Genomic DNA, 16269 nt, shown 5'->3' on the forward strand with positions numbered 1-16269 from the left:
CAGACAAACCCAGGTCCTTTCTACCAACATATCTAAAGAAATCTCCTGACCCTTGCACAAGGACAGATTTTGTAAGATTCAGACAAAACAATTCTACCAACTTCGAAATCTAGCACATTAGAAACAAAGAAAAATATCCATTAAATATAAGTGACAAGTGTGATGAAATAGAAATACAGTCAGTCTATCATCTTCTGTCCAAATGCACAGGGACTTTGAACCAGAGAGCTCAAAGATTTCTGAGATTTATACATGATGCTTGGTCACTGGATTCACCTATGTTCTGGCAAAGACTTTCTTCTGGAAATGAAATTTTTCTTACGCCGAGGTGGTATGTTTCCTGAAAGACTGGAAAAAGGCAGAATGATTTCTGTCACTTTTGAAAAGCGATGGAGATCCCCGTAGATTTCATCTTGTTTTTTTCTTTTTTTATGCTTTGTTGAATTTTATCTATCTGCTCTATTCTTCCATCTTCTTTGGTTCTCTTGCTCAGTTTTGCTATTTTAAATGTTTTTTTTCTTTTTCTCATGGGTAATCTGTAAAATGTTTTTTGCCTTTTAATCAATTGTTTTCATGTAATCTGGAGTTTTAGCGATATGTGTAAAAAGTCCAGCTTTTGTTTTTTTGGCTAATACACAATAAAAATAAAACATAAAGAAACTGGGGATATGTACAACAGGATATGTGGGTTGACAAGACCAAGAGGTCAAGAAGAACAGATATTAGGAAAGCATAATAGAGAAATGCAACATATGCTAAAAATAATACATACTCAAACACATTCAATAAAAAAACAGCTATGATCATTCTTACATTTTCGAACGTTTAAAACACAAAAAGCATTATCTTCAGACATATATTTGACAGATTTCAAATATTCAGACTTGGGTGCTTCAGTCTGAAAACATATAACACATAGGAATTCTGGCTTCCCAAGTCCTTTGCCCCAAACATTGTCTAAGCAGTTTCTGCAAGATGCGCTTCATTGAGAACCAACACTTTGTACCAATGAAGTTCCTGCACTTCTGTTCAATTTTGCACAGGAAATGTAATATGCAATTGGTTTACTGTCCTTTTTAAAGAAAATAGCATATGCAATGAAGATTGTGTACACTGGACATCTGGACACCCAGGACACACCAACTACTGGATTATGACTCAGGTGACATCTTTAGATGGTTCCCAGGACACAATGCAGATGGTGAACAGTGACAGCCACTTAACAGAAAATGGCTGAAGTTGACCCTCATACAGGAAACAAAGACACTGGTCCTGAACGACCCCTCTTCATGGTCGAGAGCTCCAATTTCAGGGAAATGCTTCTTGTTCCATAGGCTTAGAATCTGCAGGGTACCAATGCTCAAATTGGAACTCCCATCGTTTCAGCAAAGTAGCCTAGATGGGCATCTGGCTAAGCCACAGGCTGACCTCAGGACTTTTGCAAGCACTTCCCATAGCTGGATCTTCGAGGGACGGGATAGTTCCATCAGTCCAAGAGTCAAAGCGCTGATAAAGTTCTTCAGGATATCTGCAAGTCTCAGGGCTTTGCTGGGCAAGTAAAGAAAGGGCTGTTGGAAATCTTCCAACAATGAGTGTGGGGTCTTCAGTGGGCTGCCCTCTTTCATAGGGGTCTTGGCTGCAACAGTGCTAAGAAGAATGGCTGCGGGAGTCACTCTTTTATCCAGGATCTAAGCTGGAGTTGCCATTCAGCCCACCAGGGGCAAGGACCTGCAACATTCACATTGGCAGGCCTTGTCCAAGCCTGGACAGCCTCTGGCCACTTCATCCAGGAACAGACACACTCTGGCATGGAGGAGGACTGCATCCAGACAGACACACCTCGTAAACTTGGACACACACACATACCACAATGTTTCCATCAAAAGCAGGAACATTCACCAGGAAAGTGCTTAACATATATGTAAAATCCAGCCACGCCAGTACAGGAAGAAGGTCAAAGAAGATGACCAAAGAAACTGTGAAAATCTTGTGGCAGGACAATTTTAGAGCATATGGTATGCACACAAGACTATAAAAAAGAAAACAATAAAAATGTAACCACCAGCACATCGTAGACACATCATCCAGGTAAGCACAAAGTTACCAAAAAGAATAGCGCATCGCAGAAGGTGATGTATCCAGAGAAAAATACAAAGTATGGGGAACCAAGTTCTCCTGCATAGATAGCGATAGGTTCTAATCAGTACCACTAAATTGGACGAGCTTAGCAAGGCAAGTGAAGTAAAAAGGCTTCAATTACCTCCAAAAGCCTGAAATGGATCAACACAATCGTCAAAAGTGAGGGGGGTCCCATTAATGTCTATGGATGGAAAACAGCACAAATACACATCTTTCCCAACAGTAAGTAATTTTAATTATTTTTAATTTGTAACTTGTCCTCTCATCTAGTTCAAAAGGAATTGTCTTGATTTATTGTGTGTTTTCTAATAGGAAATCACAAGTAAGCACTTTTAAATGTGATTGTTCACATGCATTGCTGTTCAGGTAAATTGTGCAGTCTCATAAGCCTTTTCAGCACATAGAAAAAAGAGGGTTTCTTACACAAAGCACGGCAAAAAAGAAAAACAATTACATGTATTTGAATGAATAGTGTTTAATAAATCATGATTCTACTATTATTTAAATCATTTAGTGAGAATACATGTACTGTGAAATGTGTCAAAACTAGTTATATATACGATCGTCCTGGGCACAAATGGGTCACAAAAATTCATGTTTACCATTCATTTAAAATGTAACCAGTAATACTCGGCTTACAAGAACATGAAGATGTCCCTTTATTTCAACATAAAACCAATATTACAAATGAGCAGAGTGAATACGCCTATGACTCGCTGTCCTCTAAGGGTTAACACTTTTTCTACTCAGTATTGTTCCATTATTTCTTTATTTCTTTTCATGCTCACAGCTCTGGCTTTCAAATAGAACAACACTCTCATTTGAGCAAACCTGCAGCTGTATTTCTTTCAAACATTCCATACCATAAAATGACAATGGGATATACAGAATCTTCAATTGAAGCCAACTCTCTGTGGAGAAAAAGGTCACATTTCTGATAAGTTAGATATTGGCTTTGAATTATTTACAATTTCTTCAGGGCCTTTTATTTTCTCTGTCTGGTACGTTATGCTGTTGATGTCATTTATACCTGGTGGTAACACGATTGGAAAAGTAACCCTTCGAGGGAGATATACCATTGCGAAGAGGTGGGTTTTTAGAAGTGCATACCACCTTGGAGTCCTTATAAGCAATCCGATTCACAATAGGATTCACAATATGAATTACTGCTGTACCTTTTTGGAATGTGTTTGTACATCAGATATTTGCAACAGACTGCATTATAAATAGGACGATGCACCTACAGTTGCAGCCCTTTAGTGGAGGTTTCCAGGCCCTTATTAAAAACGCCCAGCACCTCTGCAAGTACTATTTGGCACCATATTAGCACTAGAACAATGTTTTTCCTAATGCTTAGAAGTAAATTGCCCTGCTGCAAAAGTTCATTTGAAACATATGTTTTTGGAATAGACATTGTTTGCTAGAAAGCTAATATTATGCAAACTAGTAATTGCACACTTGCTTTTGCAATAGAGCGTTTTTCCCGTGTATGTGTGTGTGTTTTTTTTTGGGGGGGGGGGGTGTATTTGTGTATGGGGAGATGGTTGATGCTGTGTTTGGGCATGAGATATGAATGTTTGTCACTAAATGTTCCTGTATTTCCACTCCTGCCTTATTTAAATAAAAGAAAATCAAAGGTGGTACCCTTACTTTGTACAAGGGAGGTCACCACAATATGTTACATACACTTTGTTAGTTTGTTTACACAATTAGATTTGGCCTGCCTGTGACAATCTCACTATGTGTTGCTACAAATATGCAGACGCACCATATAAAGATGTACACCTTACAATATATTTCAATTATGGCATTGGCACTTTTTTGACAGTGTATTAAAGTGTTCTCTGCTATTCCAACATCACATGTCACTTGGTATTGTTTTAAAAACATATACAAGCACTTTTTTATCTCTCCAATATAAAACAAAAAAAAACAAGTACTGGTATTATAGAAAGGGTGCATAAAAAAACTGAAATGTATGTAACCATGTCTTAGTAATTCCCCATGCCCATATGTGAATTTGGTGTTGTGGATTTCTAGCATATGTGCATACAATTAGAATGCAGGCTATAATGAGATTCATCTAATTCTACCAGTTGGAGTGAGGAACGTTTTGTCATCAATTTAGTATTTACTGGATATTGGTTCACCCACCCAATATAGCAAAATGGTATTCTGATTTCCTAATGAAACGATGAGTGACCCTCTCACTTCACTTGTGCAAAAATTGTCCCACAGGTGGAGAGACCTTCCCTTGCTGTGCAATGTCAAGAGAGAGGAGAGGATGTATTTATATTGGCATCATTTTATATGGAAATGGGATTAGGATGGTTAAACTCCCTTTAATTTCCCCATTTACATTTTAAATACCTATGGCTTCCACGGGCCAATTATTTCCGTGCAACACAGTTCTAGTCTTTAGTTTTATTTCTTTAGATTATTTATCCCTGATTCTAGCAGCCCTTTCAGTTCATAGCTAGCCTGGATATGCTGACAAGGGCTTCTTTTGTTTTGTGTTCCCATTAGGCTGACTATCTGGTCTTCTTTATTGTCTTAACTAATGTCCAAGGTGACACTCTAAATTCAATAATGTTTGTTTGGTGCTTAAACAGGGCTCTAATCATGTGGTCATTTCAGATGTCTATCTCTCAGGACAACACTTTTCAGCATTTGCAGGAATTGTTGAATTAATTTTATATAAATACGTCTTTGAAATGGTGTCATGAGAGTGAGGACAGATCAATAACTCAGAGATCTTGATACATATGGCTTTTCGTTCTGTGAACACATTGGAGCTAATTTTCCAAATGGCGTAGATTAACATTAATGCATAAAATATATGCATACATATTGTGCACATTGATTTTACTTTACTTTAATTACAGATTGTAATTTACGATTCCACTTTGCCCTTTATTGCCTCCATGCAAATACACCAGAATTTGTGCCAGCTCGCATTTTCATACTGCCCTAAATGCTGTCAATTTCTATGGACTCTTACTGCTTTTTGCACCTGCAAAAAGCAGAAGGATTGCATAAGAATACATTGTAAATGCTGCCTGCCATGCATACATGGCAGGTGGCGTTTATTCATTTTGCATGGCAGAGTACAAAAGGGTGGTGTGTAACCTTGTACCCCTCCTTTTTGTACTTTACCTTTGCATACTGCCACGAAAATCTAGAAACATACCCAGACAGGAGCAGTGTACGTCAAGGTGCTAACATAACGGGCCCCATTAACATACTTTTTGGGATGTTTTGCTGCATGTTCTGGAAACACCATCTGGATTGTTTTGTCCAGTTTTGGGTACTTTTGTCCATGTTTGATGGTACACATTGATAATAAGGTATCAGTCCATAATTCTGTGGCAAAAAATATCGAATTCTGAGGTGTACATTTCCATGCAATTATATGTGGGTGGGATAGGGTAATAAAAACTAAAAGAGGAGTATGGGGCTATGCAGGGGGTCTCGCCTTGCATATAATTGTTAGCAAATGTGCAGGAAAAAATGAAAAACTGGGGATTTTCGTGTTCGACATTTGTTTGCACAGTAATCACACAGATCTGATTATTCAACTTTTTTGTCATCAATTCTGCAGGTGGTTCAACTATGGTAATGTCCAGAGTTGAGGGAACATCTGTATTTCTATGGTTCTGCGTGTCTATGGGTGCCTGAATCTGTCTGCTTTTTGTTTTCCTTGTATGGTAATTATGAATACACAGGATCTGAGTGTCAGTGAACCTGCATGGAGCAGTGAATAAAAACACATGCAGATATGTGAGTGTATGTTTTAAAAGGCTTGATTCCCACTTGTACTTCTGCCCTGTATATGGTAGGTTAAAGGTACAGAACACCCCAGCCAGGGCTCCCAATTTGGTAGCAATGGACAAGCAGCCAGGCTTAAGCTTTCAGCAGGAGATGCAGGCTGTTTCTTAAGTACAGTGAATCCCCAAAGCCCCCACAACGGAATGTCCACGCCCTATCTTAGGTGCTAACACAGCTTCTTTATAAAAAATAAGATTCAGGAATATACATACACTTAAATAATAACACTTTGTACTTGTAAATACTTTTTCAAAGAATGGCAAATATATACACTCGATGTGGTACCACATACTACCTAAATTCAGTGAGAGATGCACTAACTGCAGACAGTTTTAAATAGGCATGTGGAATCTTAAGTGAAGTGTGTCAGCTCAGAATAGAATAGGGAAGAAAGGCATGTTAGTTGTGAACAGTAGCAGAATGATTTCTTTAAACTAGATATACAATTCGGTGTGCGATCACAACACCTGGGCAACCAGCAAAGGAACCGTTAGGGAGTAACATCTTGTTTTTAACAGCCCAGTTCAATAATGCTCAATAATCTTCTGCTTTCTTTTAAAAGGTTGTACTACCCCAAAGTACCTGAGAAGTCGCAGGAGAACAGGATTCAAGACGAATCTGGGACCGCTGGACGACTCTTGAGGCTAGAAGATGCTCTAACTTGTCACAGTATATTTTGTGCCTTGGCTGGCGAAGTGGCAGAGTTTCTTGGTTTCACTCGATGATTCCTTCCAAGGATGACCTCCCCTTGGAAGAAGTAAACACTGGTATGCAGAGTCCAAGAAGAAAAAAGGAACCAAAGTCTTTCTGAAGTGCAGCAGTTTTACTCTTTGCAGTGCTCTCCTTTGGTTGACGATTTCTCTGACTGTAGTAGTCGTGTGATGATGACACTTGTAATATACGTTGTGCTCTTCCAAGAAGAGAAGGAAAACAGAGTGGTGATGAAGCGTATGCTTTGTGCCACTCCTACGTCTGGGAAGCTGGCATGTAAAATGAAGATGTAAAATCATTATGCCTCACTTACGTGCTTTTCATTTTCACTCCCCTCGTTCAAAAATGACCCCAATACAGAGCTATCAATCTGGTTCTATGTCAATGCATCGACAATTATTAAATCGTGATTTGGAATCAAATTTGAAATTTTGAAATGTGAAGGGAGTCCCTGATGCCCACCTTTCTCTTAATTACTACCCCTACCCAAAACCCTCCCCACCCCCTTTTTAACCATTAAGCCATAATTACCCACATTTTTTGATGGAATGTCGAAGTAATTACTTTGCAGTAAATTACCACAAAGTAATTACTGTTGATGAATGAACAGGATACCAACAACCTTATTTGCAGAGTAGTTATCACTACACGATCCTTCCAATCGCTCACCCACGCCCATCTTCTATTCATCTATTCACTGATGTAGCAATCCATTCACATGCCTAATAATGCCTGAATAACATGTGTTTGTTTGAAAAAATATGTAAATAAATACATTTTAAAAAACAGGACACAAATCAAATCCTCTGTGGGAAGCCATCATGGAATACAACTCGCTTCAAATGCACTACCTCACTTAAGTAAAGACAATTCCTCTCATACAAGTGCATTCTCCCTTTTCAATAAAGACATATCCAATTAATTTCATTTGCACTACCCCTCCACCAAAATAAATAACATGATCGTAGTAAGTGACCAGTCTCCCATTCTTTCTATAATATCCCCTATAGATCCCTTCAATATCGATGGCACTTCTGATTTATGCAACAAAATTATAACAACTGCATTACAAGTCTTCCAAAAAAGAACACAACATACACAACGTAAGGGCATCCCCCCGCTTTGCTCACACATTCGTGAAAGAAAGTAAATATAAGCCACGTGTGATGTCATCTGCAACATCATGTGATGTCAAGGTAAACATTCTGAGTTGTGCAGGGCATGGGGCAAGTTAGGGCTGTTTTTTTGAATATAAACAGCTACATTGTTTTGATGTTTTGCTTTGTAACCATTAACTGATCTTTTATCAAACTAATTTCACTGATGCTTATGATTGAGTGTGGGACCTAACTCTATCCTTTGAATATTGCTGTAGTACCTATCCAGAGAATCGTTTAATAAAATAATCTATCACTTTGTGATCTTCCCAACTGTACCTCATCAGGGATATGGTCACAGGGCACTTTCAGTGGCCATGGCCAGTGTTCACTGTGCATCAACATTCTGTTAACTGCCTTGTGTTTCTGTCTATGAGCCTTCCTTCTGTGACATCTGCCACATCAAGCTGTCACTATTTTTGGGAAATGGACTACATCCATGTCCCCACACAACGACCACACCTGCAATGGTTTTTGAATGTCTGAAGCAAAGAGCACCCACCTGAATCCATGGCTGGGCATCTATCACAGGCAGAAATGTGCACATCCCCACTCCCTGGATCAGATCCATCACAGGATGTGCAGATGCCTCAGTCACATATTGCCAAATGTTTTCTTGAAAAGGGTATATTCACCATTATCAAGACATGCCCAAGGAGGATGTTGCAGTCAGGTGTTTGTAGTGTGTCATGTGTTGATCTCAGTTTGGATTCTCAGATCTGAGCCTCAGCTAGATGCAAGCTTTTCAGTCTTGCTAGAGCGAAACAATCTTTCATTTGAATAAGATCCACAGAATATCGCTAGATGCAATGGATGAAATATATCTGTTTTTAGGCCACTTTTTATTTCATTACCAAAAAGTATGTTTATCCAACCAATTGAACATTTGTGGTTGCTAATTTGCCAACTACTAATCCGATTTAAGTGTCAGACTCAATAAGTGTTGACAAGGAGGGTGCAGCAAGGGTGCAGACGTCACCTGCGTCCCCCCCTGCCTGTGTAACACCAGACTACCAACTAGTAATCAAAGTTACCTGTAACTTCCCCCTGAGGTTTTTGAAGTACATGAGAACATACATTCCATATGGGCGCAAAATGAACGTTTTATATTTTGGAACAGTTGAAGCACTTTGCCAATGGCAGTGGGCAAACCTATGCTACAGAGGTTTGAAACCCCATCAAAGCAAGCCCAGCCGTTCATGCGTATTAAGTTGCTGCCTTGAGTACTCTCAAATGGGGTAGAAGCAGGTTTCATCACAACATTACAAATATATTTTTTTATTTTCTTTTTTGTGTGCAATTCGTTAATACAAACCTTTACAACTATTTGGATAAAAAACATAAATCCATAGGTTACACAAAAGGTCATTATGCATAATCCATATCCTCACAAGGTACTCATTAAATCATCATAAAAATAGAGGATCCTTAGCAAAGGAAAAAAAAATGAATTAGAAAGGTATCAAATAAAGCTATTGGTAACATAGAAAATATTAAGGAATCAATAGTAGAAAAAAAAACTTATATTTCTAGTAGAAATTAAAATCCAGACAATATAGTACGCATCTAATCCAAAATACACTTATTAAAAGGAGAATTTTATCAGAACATAAGGGCATAATCCAAGTGTCAACATCCAATGGTCACAAGCATATTGCATAGAAATAACGCAGCCCAAACAGTACTGGGATAGGTCATACAAGGTAGGTTAGCTCGACTTAACATAGCCCAATAGATGGAAGATCCAAAGTGCTCAGAAGAGAATAGAGTCACAGTAATTGAAATTACATAGATGTTACAGATGTAAGCTCTTAATAAAGCCCAATAAGGCCAACCCCTCATGAGTAGTGCAAACATACAGGCATCGATTCCAGATCAAATCCACACTATAGCATAATGAATTTACATTTAGCAACAGCCAGTATTTGGCTCTTAGTCCCTGTATTGCTTCACATTCAAGGACCAGATGGATTAGAGTCTCCAATTTACCCATGCAAAATCAACAGGAGGCTTCATCAATCCCAATTAGCACCATCCATAGTTGGATTTCCCTGGTAAGAAGCAAATTCCACTGAGCCCTAAGTATAGTGTCTCAATATTTTCGGTTTAGAAATTGAGACAAGATCTTAGATAAAGAACCTCTACGCTTATGCTCATGTATCAAAGGACTCATAGAGGGATATGCATTGAAAGTATCTACAGCATGGATCCAATCGTAGTCAAACAAGGCCCTTTTAACCTTCATAGGGTTAGAGATCAAAGTCTCCAAGGACATGCCAATGTCATGTAGGACAAGTTCTGCTCTTATCTTAAAGGAGGTTAGAACACAGGAGTGATATAAATTACTTCCCAGTAAATGGTAAAGAGATTTAGGGATCAGTGCCATAATTTTTGAAAAAAGAGACAAATGGGCCCATTGTACCCTCGCCCACAAGCACACTACCCCCAATTCGAAACGAATGGCAGTTAAAGGCATTGCATTAGGGATCCCCAAAACTCTCCTCCAAATACTCCCCTCCATTTTATCAAGGGTTGTGTGCCCCTTTTCTGATTTTATTTCCAGACCGTAAATCAATTTTGGAACAATTTTACCCTCAAAGAACATTAGTCCCAAATTTAGTCCCCACCCCACCCGCCGGAACCTCTCAATAATTTGAAGCTACTAAATGGAAGCGGATTGCTAATAGTATTTTTGTGGGAACAGCCTTCTTTTCACTGAAGTGTAAATATTCTCCATTTCCTGTCACAAGGCTCTTTGTATTCCAATATGGCCGCCCGCCATCCCCTTGCCTTCATATTTGCCTTTTAGCCACAGTAGAACCAGCCTCTAATCCTCATTGGCTGCCTACACGCATTACTAACCAATTGTAAGCTGGCAGGCTTGAAGCCGGCACAACAAACAAAGGCACACATCAAAGGCACCCTCCTGTCGGGAGCTGCATAAACTGCGTGCCCGCCACTATCTCTACTGTGGTATTACCGCCTGTGCACCCGCGACCCCTGTGAGCACACCCACCATATGCTCACCGCACCCACCTATGCTATGTCTCCCCTCAAAACACAAGACTACTGCCAAATATAGCGTAACATCGTAGTGCGCCTCACTTGACTGATGTCCACGCACTTGTGCACCCCCTCATTGCACCCAAATTATTGATTTGACATTTCATCAAAATACCATGGCGAACAACGTTCACAGAATCCTTCTGTAATATCACTGTGATAAGCAGTAACTTGCATTGAACTTCCAGCGCTCCTCTGCACCCTTTTTAAACCTAAGTCGATCTCTTTTGCCTGTGTTATGAGTCGGCACTCACATTACCCGGGTGAACTGCTGAGTTTTTCTCTCCACTACCCATATACTACTACCATGTTACCCCTGACCACAACGCATGACTGTCTGGTCCTAGCAACTGAATGACTTCAGCCTGCACATGGACTGCCCAGAACTCACAGCTGAGTTGGTTTCACCTCGTACCTAGATGCTTTTAACCTGCATACAATGTGTCTAGATGCTATGTCTTTGTACTAGGATAGTATTGCTTTGCATTATTACAGTATTGCCTTTCATTCTGATGATATTGCACTGATACGGTATCTAGTTCCATTGCTCTTAGGCATCTATGTTCCTACTGCTTTGCTGCCTGAACTTCTGCTGATACTATCGCCCACGCTCTGTTAACCAGTTTTGCAAACCTTACTGCCGAATCTCACCAATATTACCTGTGCATTGCTAACCAGCTGTGCTGACCCGTTTGCTTGCACCTTTTATTGATTCTGCCACCAACGCACTGTTAACTGGCATGGTGCCTACCCCCTGCATACAATGTACTTAGACGCTATTGCTTTGCACTAGGCTGGTATTGTTTTGCATTCTTAAAGTATTGCCTTTCACTCTGATGGTATTGTACTGATACGGTACTTAGTTCCACTGCTCTTAGGCATCTATGCTCCCGCTGCTGGCTGATCTTATGGCTTATGTCGATATTACACCTAGTTAAATTGCCTTTATAGATTTATGCTTCTGTTGATTTGCTACCTGAACATGCCTGTTATTGCCGCCTGTGTTCTTTTAACTAGCACTGCGCCTACCCCTAGCACTCTTACTGACCCTTATAGCCATCTCTCACATTGCACACTAGTACCACTGTTCTTAGCCTTGTTTACCTGTTGCCCTCTCCGCCACCTGTAGCTCAGCCTTGTGCCAGTACAGCCTTAGTCATTTGTGCCCACTCCACTTGCGTCCTTAGTGCATATCCTGAATCTAGCGACCCCACCTAGATTGACCCTGATGTTTTATTGTACCAACTCTATATGGCACACACACGTCAATAACTAAATTACCCACTCACAAACATGTATATGCCCGTGATCTACACCATCCTACTGAGGACTATCCTATATTCATTTAACACACTAGAACTCACTATGTCACACACTCTGCCTCCACCGGTGCACGTGACCACCTTTAATATACCCACTATCTACTATAATTTGGTCACAAGGCCATGTAACCTCTCCTAGAGAAACTTGAAACTTTGTGCCAGACTACCCAAAATGTATGAACCTCCAGCCAAATCACTATATCCCACCTCCAATAAAATTCCCAAAATCCTAAGAGACCTCCAGGCCATCACCACAACCCCACAACGCAAAATTACCAATACCCAGCATCCACTCCAGCTCAATAGCCGTCTTACTCGAGCCCCCACCTTTCCCCCGAGATACCATCACAACGCCCTTAGACCTCCAACTGCGGCCACACAAATTGGCATAAGAGGAGCCCTAATAAACGCCCGCTCCATGGTGGCACACGCCACAGAAATAGCCGACCTCCTACTAACTGAAAGAATTGACCTCCTTGCCATTACAGAATCTTGGCTCCACTCTCAAACTGGCCCAGCAATTATGCTAGCCATCCCTGAGAACTCTACCCTCTTAAGAGTAGACCGCACCTCATCCCGAGGCGGCAGCCTCGCCATAATCACCAAAACCCACCTAGCATTGAGACTACACCTCCACCTAATGTTGACTCTTGCAAAGCACTGACTGCCAAACTGACCATTTCGGATACCCAGACCATATCCTTCCACCTTACTTACAGACCCCCAGGTCCTCTAAGATCCTTTGAAGAAGACATTACCAATATCCTATCTAATAACCTTAAAAATGCCACTCCCTGCCTTCTCCTAGGAGACCTTAACTTAGGCTTCAAAGACCCTGCGGTATATCCACTGATAGAACGCCTCATTGATTAATGATTCCCTTGAGGAACTAGGGTTCACCCAAGAAATAACTGGCGCCACCCACTCTAAAGGTAGAACTCTTGACTGGTTAGTGGAGCACAACTGCCAGACATCCGTTACCTCCATAATACCTGTGCCTTGGTCCGATCACCATCTGATCTCCTTCTCCTTAGAAGCCACATCGCCTCAAACTGTCGACAGCAAAGCTCCTGCCATCCCCACTAGAGTTAAAAAGAATATTACAGCTGACAAACTCATTCCTTTAATCCTTCCTACTCTCAATTCTCTCCCGACCCTTAGAGACCCTTTCACATTGATTGTAAAGTACAATAAAACAATGCTTTCAGCTCTTGATACTATCGCGCCGCTGAAAATCAGAAAGTGCAAACAAAAGAAACATGTGAATACCTGGTTCTCTCCTCACCTAAAAGCTATTATGTTAGAGAAACGCAAATGCAAACTAATTTGGAGACGGGATCCATCCGATACCATCAAATACAACCTCATTAAATTAGCTTCACTGTACAAAAAAAAATAATCCTAGCCAAACAAGAATCCTACAATCTTTGCATCTCCCAAGCTAATTCTAATACCAAAGAACTGTTCACCATTCTAAAAGAAATAGAAACCCTATTTTAGTCCCCGACACCTGCCTTAAAGATAAAAACTGGTGCACAAGCATTCAGAGTGCCCTAGCTAACAAGATTACAACCCTCCAGATGAAAATCAGTAACAAAAAAGACTCTCTCCTCCTGGCCTCTAATCCTAATACCATCACCACCTCCATGATCCCAACCCCTTCGCCCCCTGCCATCCTATCCCATCTACACCACGCTTCAACTTCAAGAAAGTATCCACTTTAGAAGTTGAAAAAGTCATCTTAACTTTTAAACCATCCAACTGCCATGGAGACCCCTGTCCAGCACAGATCATAAAAGATGTAGCACGGGACCGTTCCACGTTCATGGCCAAGCTTATAAATGCTTCCTTCTCCACTGGCATCGTCCCTGACAACTTGAAACAGTAGTGGGTCCTTTCACTTCTAAAAAAACAAACACTTGACCCAGCCATACCTACAAACTATCGCCCCATTACTACAGTTATGTTCCTGTTGAAAATTCTAGATAAAGTGGCATACTTACAAATACAGCAATACTTGGAACATAATCACCTTCTAGGAGTACGCCAATCAGGCTTTGGACCACAACATGGAATGGAAAGTGCACTGATCGACCTTAAAGCACAAATAGACACCCTGAGAGATAGTGGCAAAACAGCACTCCTACTGCTACTTGACCTCTCAGCAGCGTTCGACTTGGTCGACCATAAGACCCTCTGCAATCACTTAGACTCCGCCACAAACTTCTCAGAGGAAGCCATAGGATGGATTCAATCCTTCCTCAACAATAGAACGTTTTGGGTCTTCTCACCCTCAGCATCTGCCGACCCCATACCCATTACCTGCGGTGTTCCTCAGGCTTCCTGTGTCTCACCCACCCTGTACAATATTTTCACAAAGCCCCTTTTTGATGATCTAGATGGCCTGGGTATCACAGGATTTGGCCTTTGGGAACAGAGTTTATCTCATCATCCAGGCATGGATGGCTTCTTATGGTCTATGCCTGAATGATGACAAAATGGAACTCCTCATTGTAGGCACCTCGGCCAACCTCAACAATCTGGGCCACCTTTACTCAAATTTCATAATCGACAATAACAATATCACAGTAGCTAAGGAAGGGAAAACCCTTGGATTCTACCTAGATTCCACTCTCACCCTCAAAAAACAAGTTAACTCCATGGCTTCAGCCACGGCCTTTACTTGCAAGCTCATCAGAGCAGCTAAGCCCTTCCTTTCACCCAACAACTGTATTACCCTAGCAAGAGCCCTTATACTATCGAAATTAGACTATTGCAATGCCTTATATGCAGGGAGCAATGAATACATTACCAACAAGATTCAGATCCTACAAAATAATGCCCTGAGAGCAGCCCTAAACATTCCCAAGAAAGCCCGCATATCTGACCTGAGAAAATCTGTCAATTGGCTTTCCATTAAAGATACAATCTTCCTCAAAACAGTCTCCCTAATGCACAAATGTTTACACCAATCCGCCCCACAATACCTTACATCTAGATTTATGAAATAATCCTCCAACCGCCCTTCTAGAACAGCTACAGCTAACCTCCTCATAGTGCCCAGATCCAAACGCACTAAAACAGGTGGTAGTAGTGTCCAGGTTAAAGCCGCTCAGAATTGGAACTCTCTCCCACCTTCCTTAAGGGAAGACCTACCCTAGTCACGCTTCAGATCTAACCTCATCCACTAGATCAAGGAAAACAACAACTAACCTAACTAGTCCCTACCTACACCTGCTGTTGTTATCAATTTATTTACATAATGTTACCTACACCATCTGTTGCTATCTGCTCTTTGTACATAATGTTCCTTTTGTTTTTGCCTAATATGTATAAACTGCATGTATATGTCGCCTTACAGTTTCATACTCTGACGTATTGTAATGGAATGTATTTCAACATACACCTTACAGCATTTTAACCTAAGATGAAGAACTCTCTTTATGACTTCGGTGCCTTAATACCTTCGGGTCTGGTGTGCATAATAAATAAAATAAACAAACAAACAAAACAAACATTAGCGCTGGTTTAAGGGTGAATCTTCAAAATGTTCTATCCGACTTAACAATCTGGGCTTCCAAGAGCTTTGCCTTATGAATCAGGGCCTCTTTGGTAATTGTATACCCTTTATAGGCAGCAAAATTAAACCACAAATGCCTAGCTGAATCTGAGAGCTTCAGTGGAGTACCACCAAGGCAACCAGCAGAGCCTTTGGTTTTTGCACTCACTTTTCTGAAGTTTAGAATTTTACTTTTATTAGGGTTGATAACAAACCCATTATCTTTGGCATATCTCGCAAAGTTAATAATTGACCTTAGTAACCCAACATTGGTTAGGCCAAAGATCAAAGGGTCATCTGCATAGGCGAGCCAGATGATTTTTGCCTGACCTATTTTAGAATCAATTAGCCCCTCTTTAGCAAGGGAGAGCGCAACATCAGAGAAGTATTGATTAAAAAGCCAGCAGGGCCAGTACACAATCCTGTTTGACCCCCCGGAAAGATCTATTTCTCTGAGAAACATCACCTTTTTGGCTGAGGCGCTCCTGAA

Source organism: Ambystoma mexicanum, chromosome 5p (assembly GCF_040938575.1).
Source record: "Ambystoma mexicanum isolate Mex_15411 chromosome 5p, UKY_AmexF1_1, whole genome shotgun sequence".
NCBI classification, from domain to species: Eukaryota; Metazoa; Chordata; class Amphibia; order Caudata; family Ambystomatidae; genus Ambystoma; species Ambystoma mexicanum.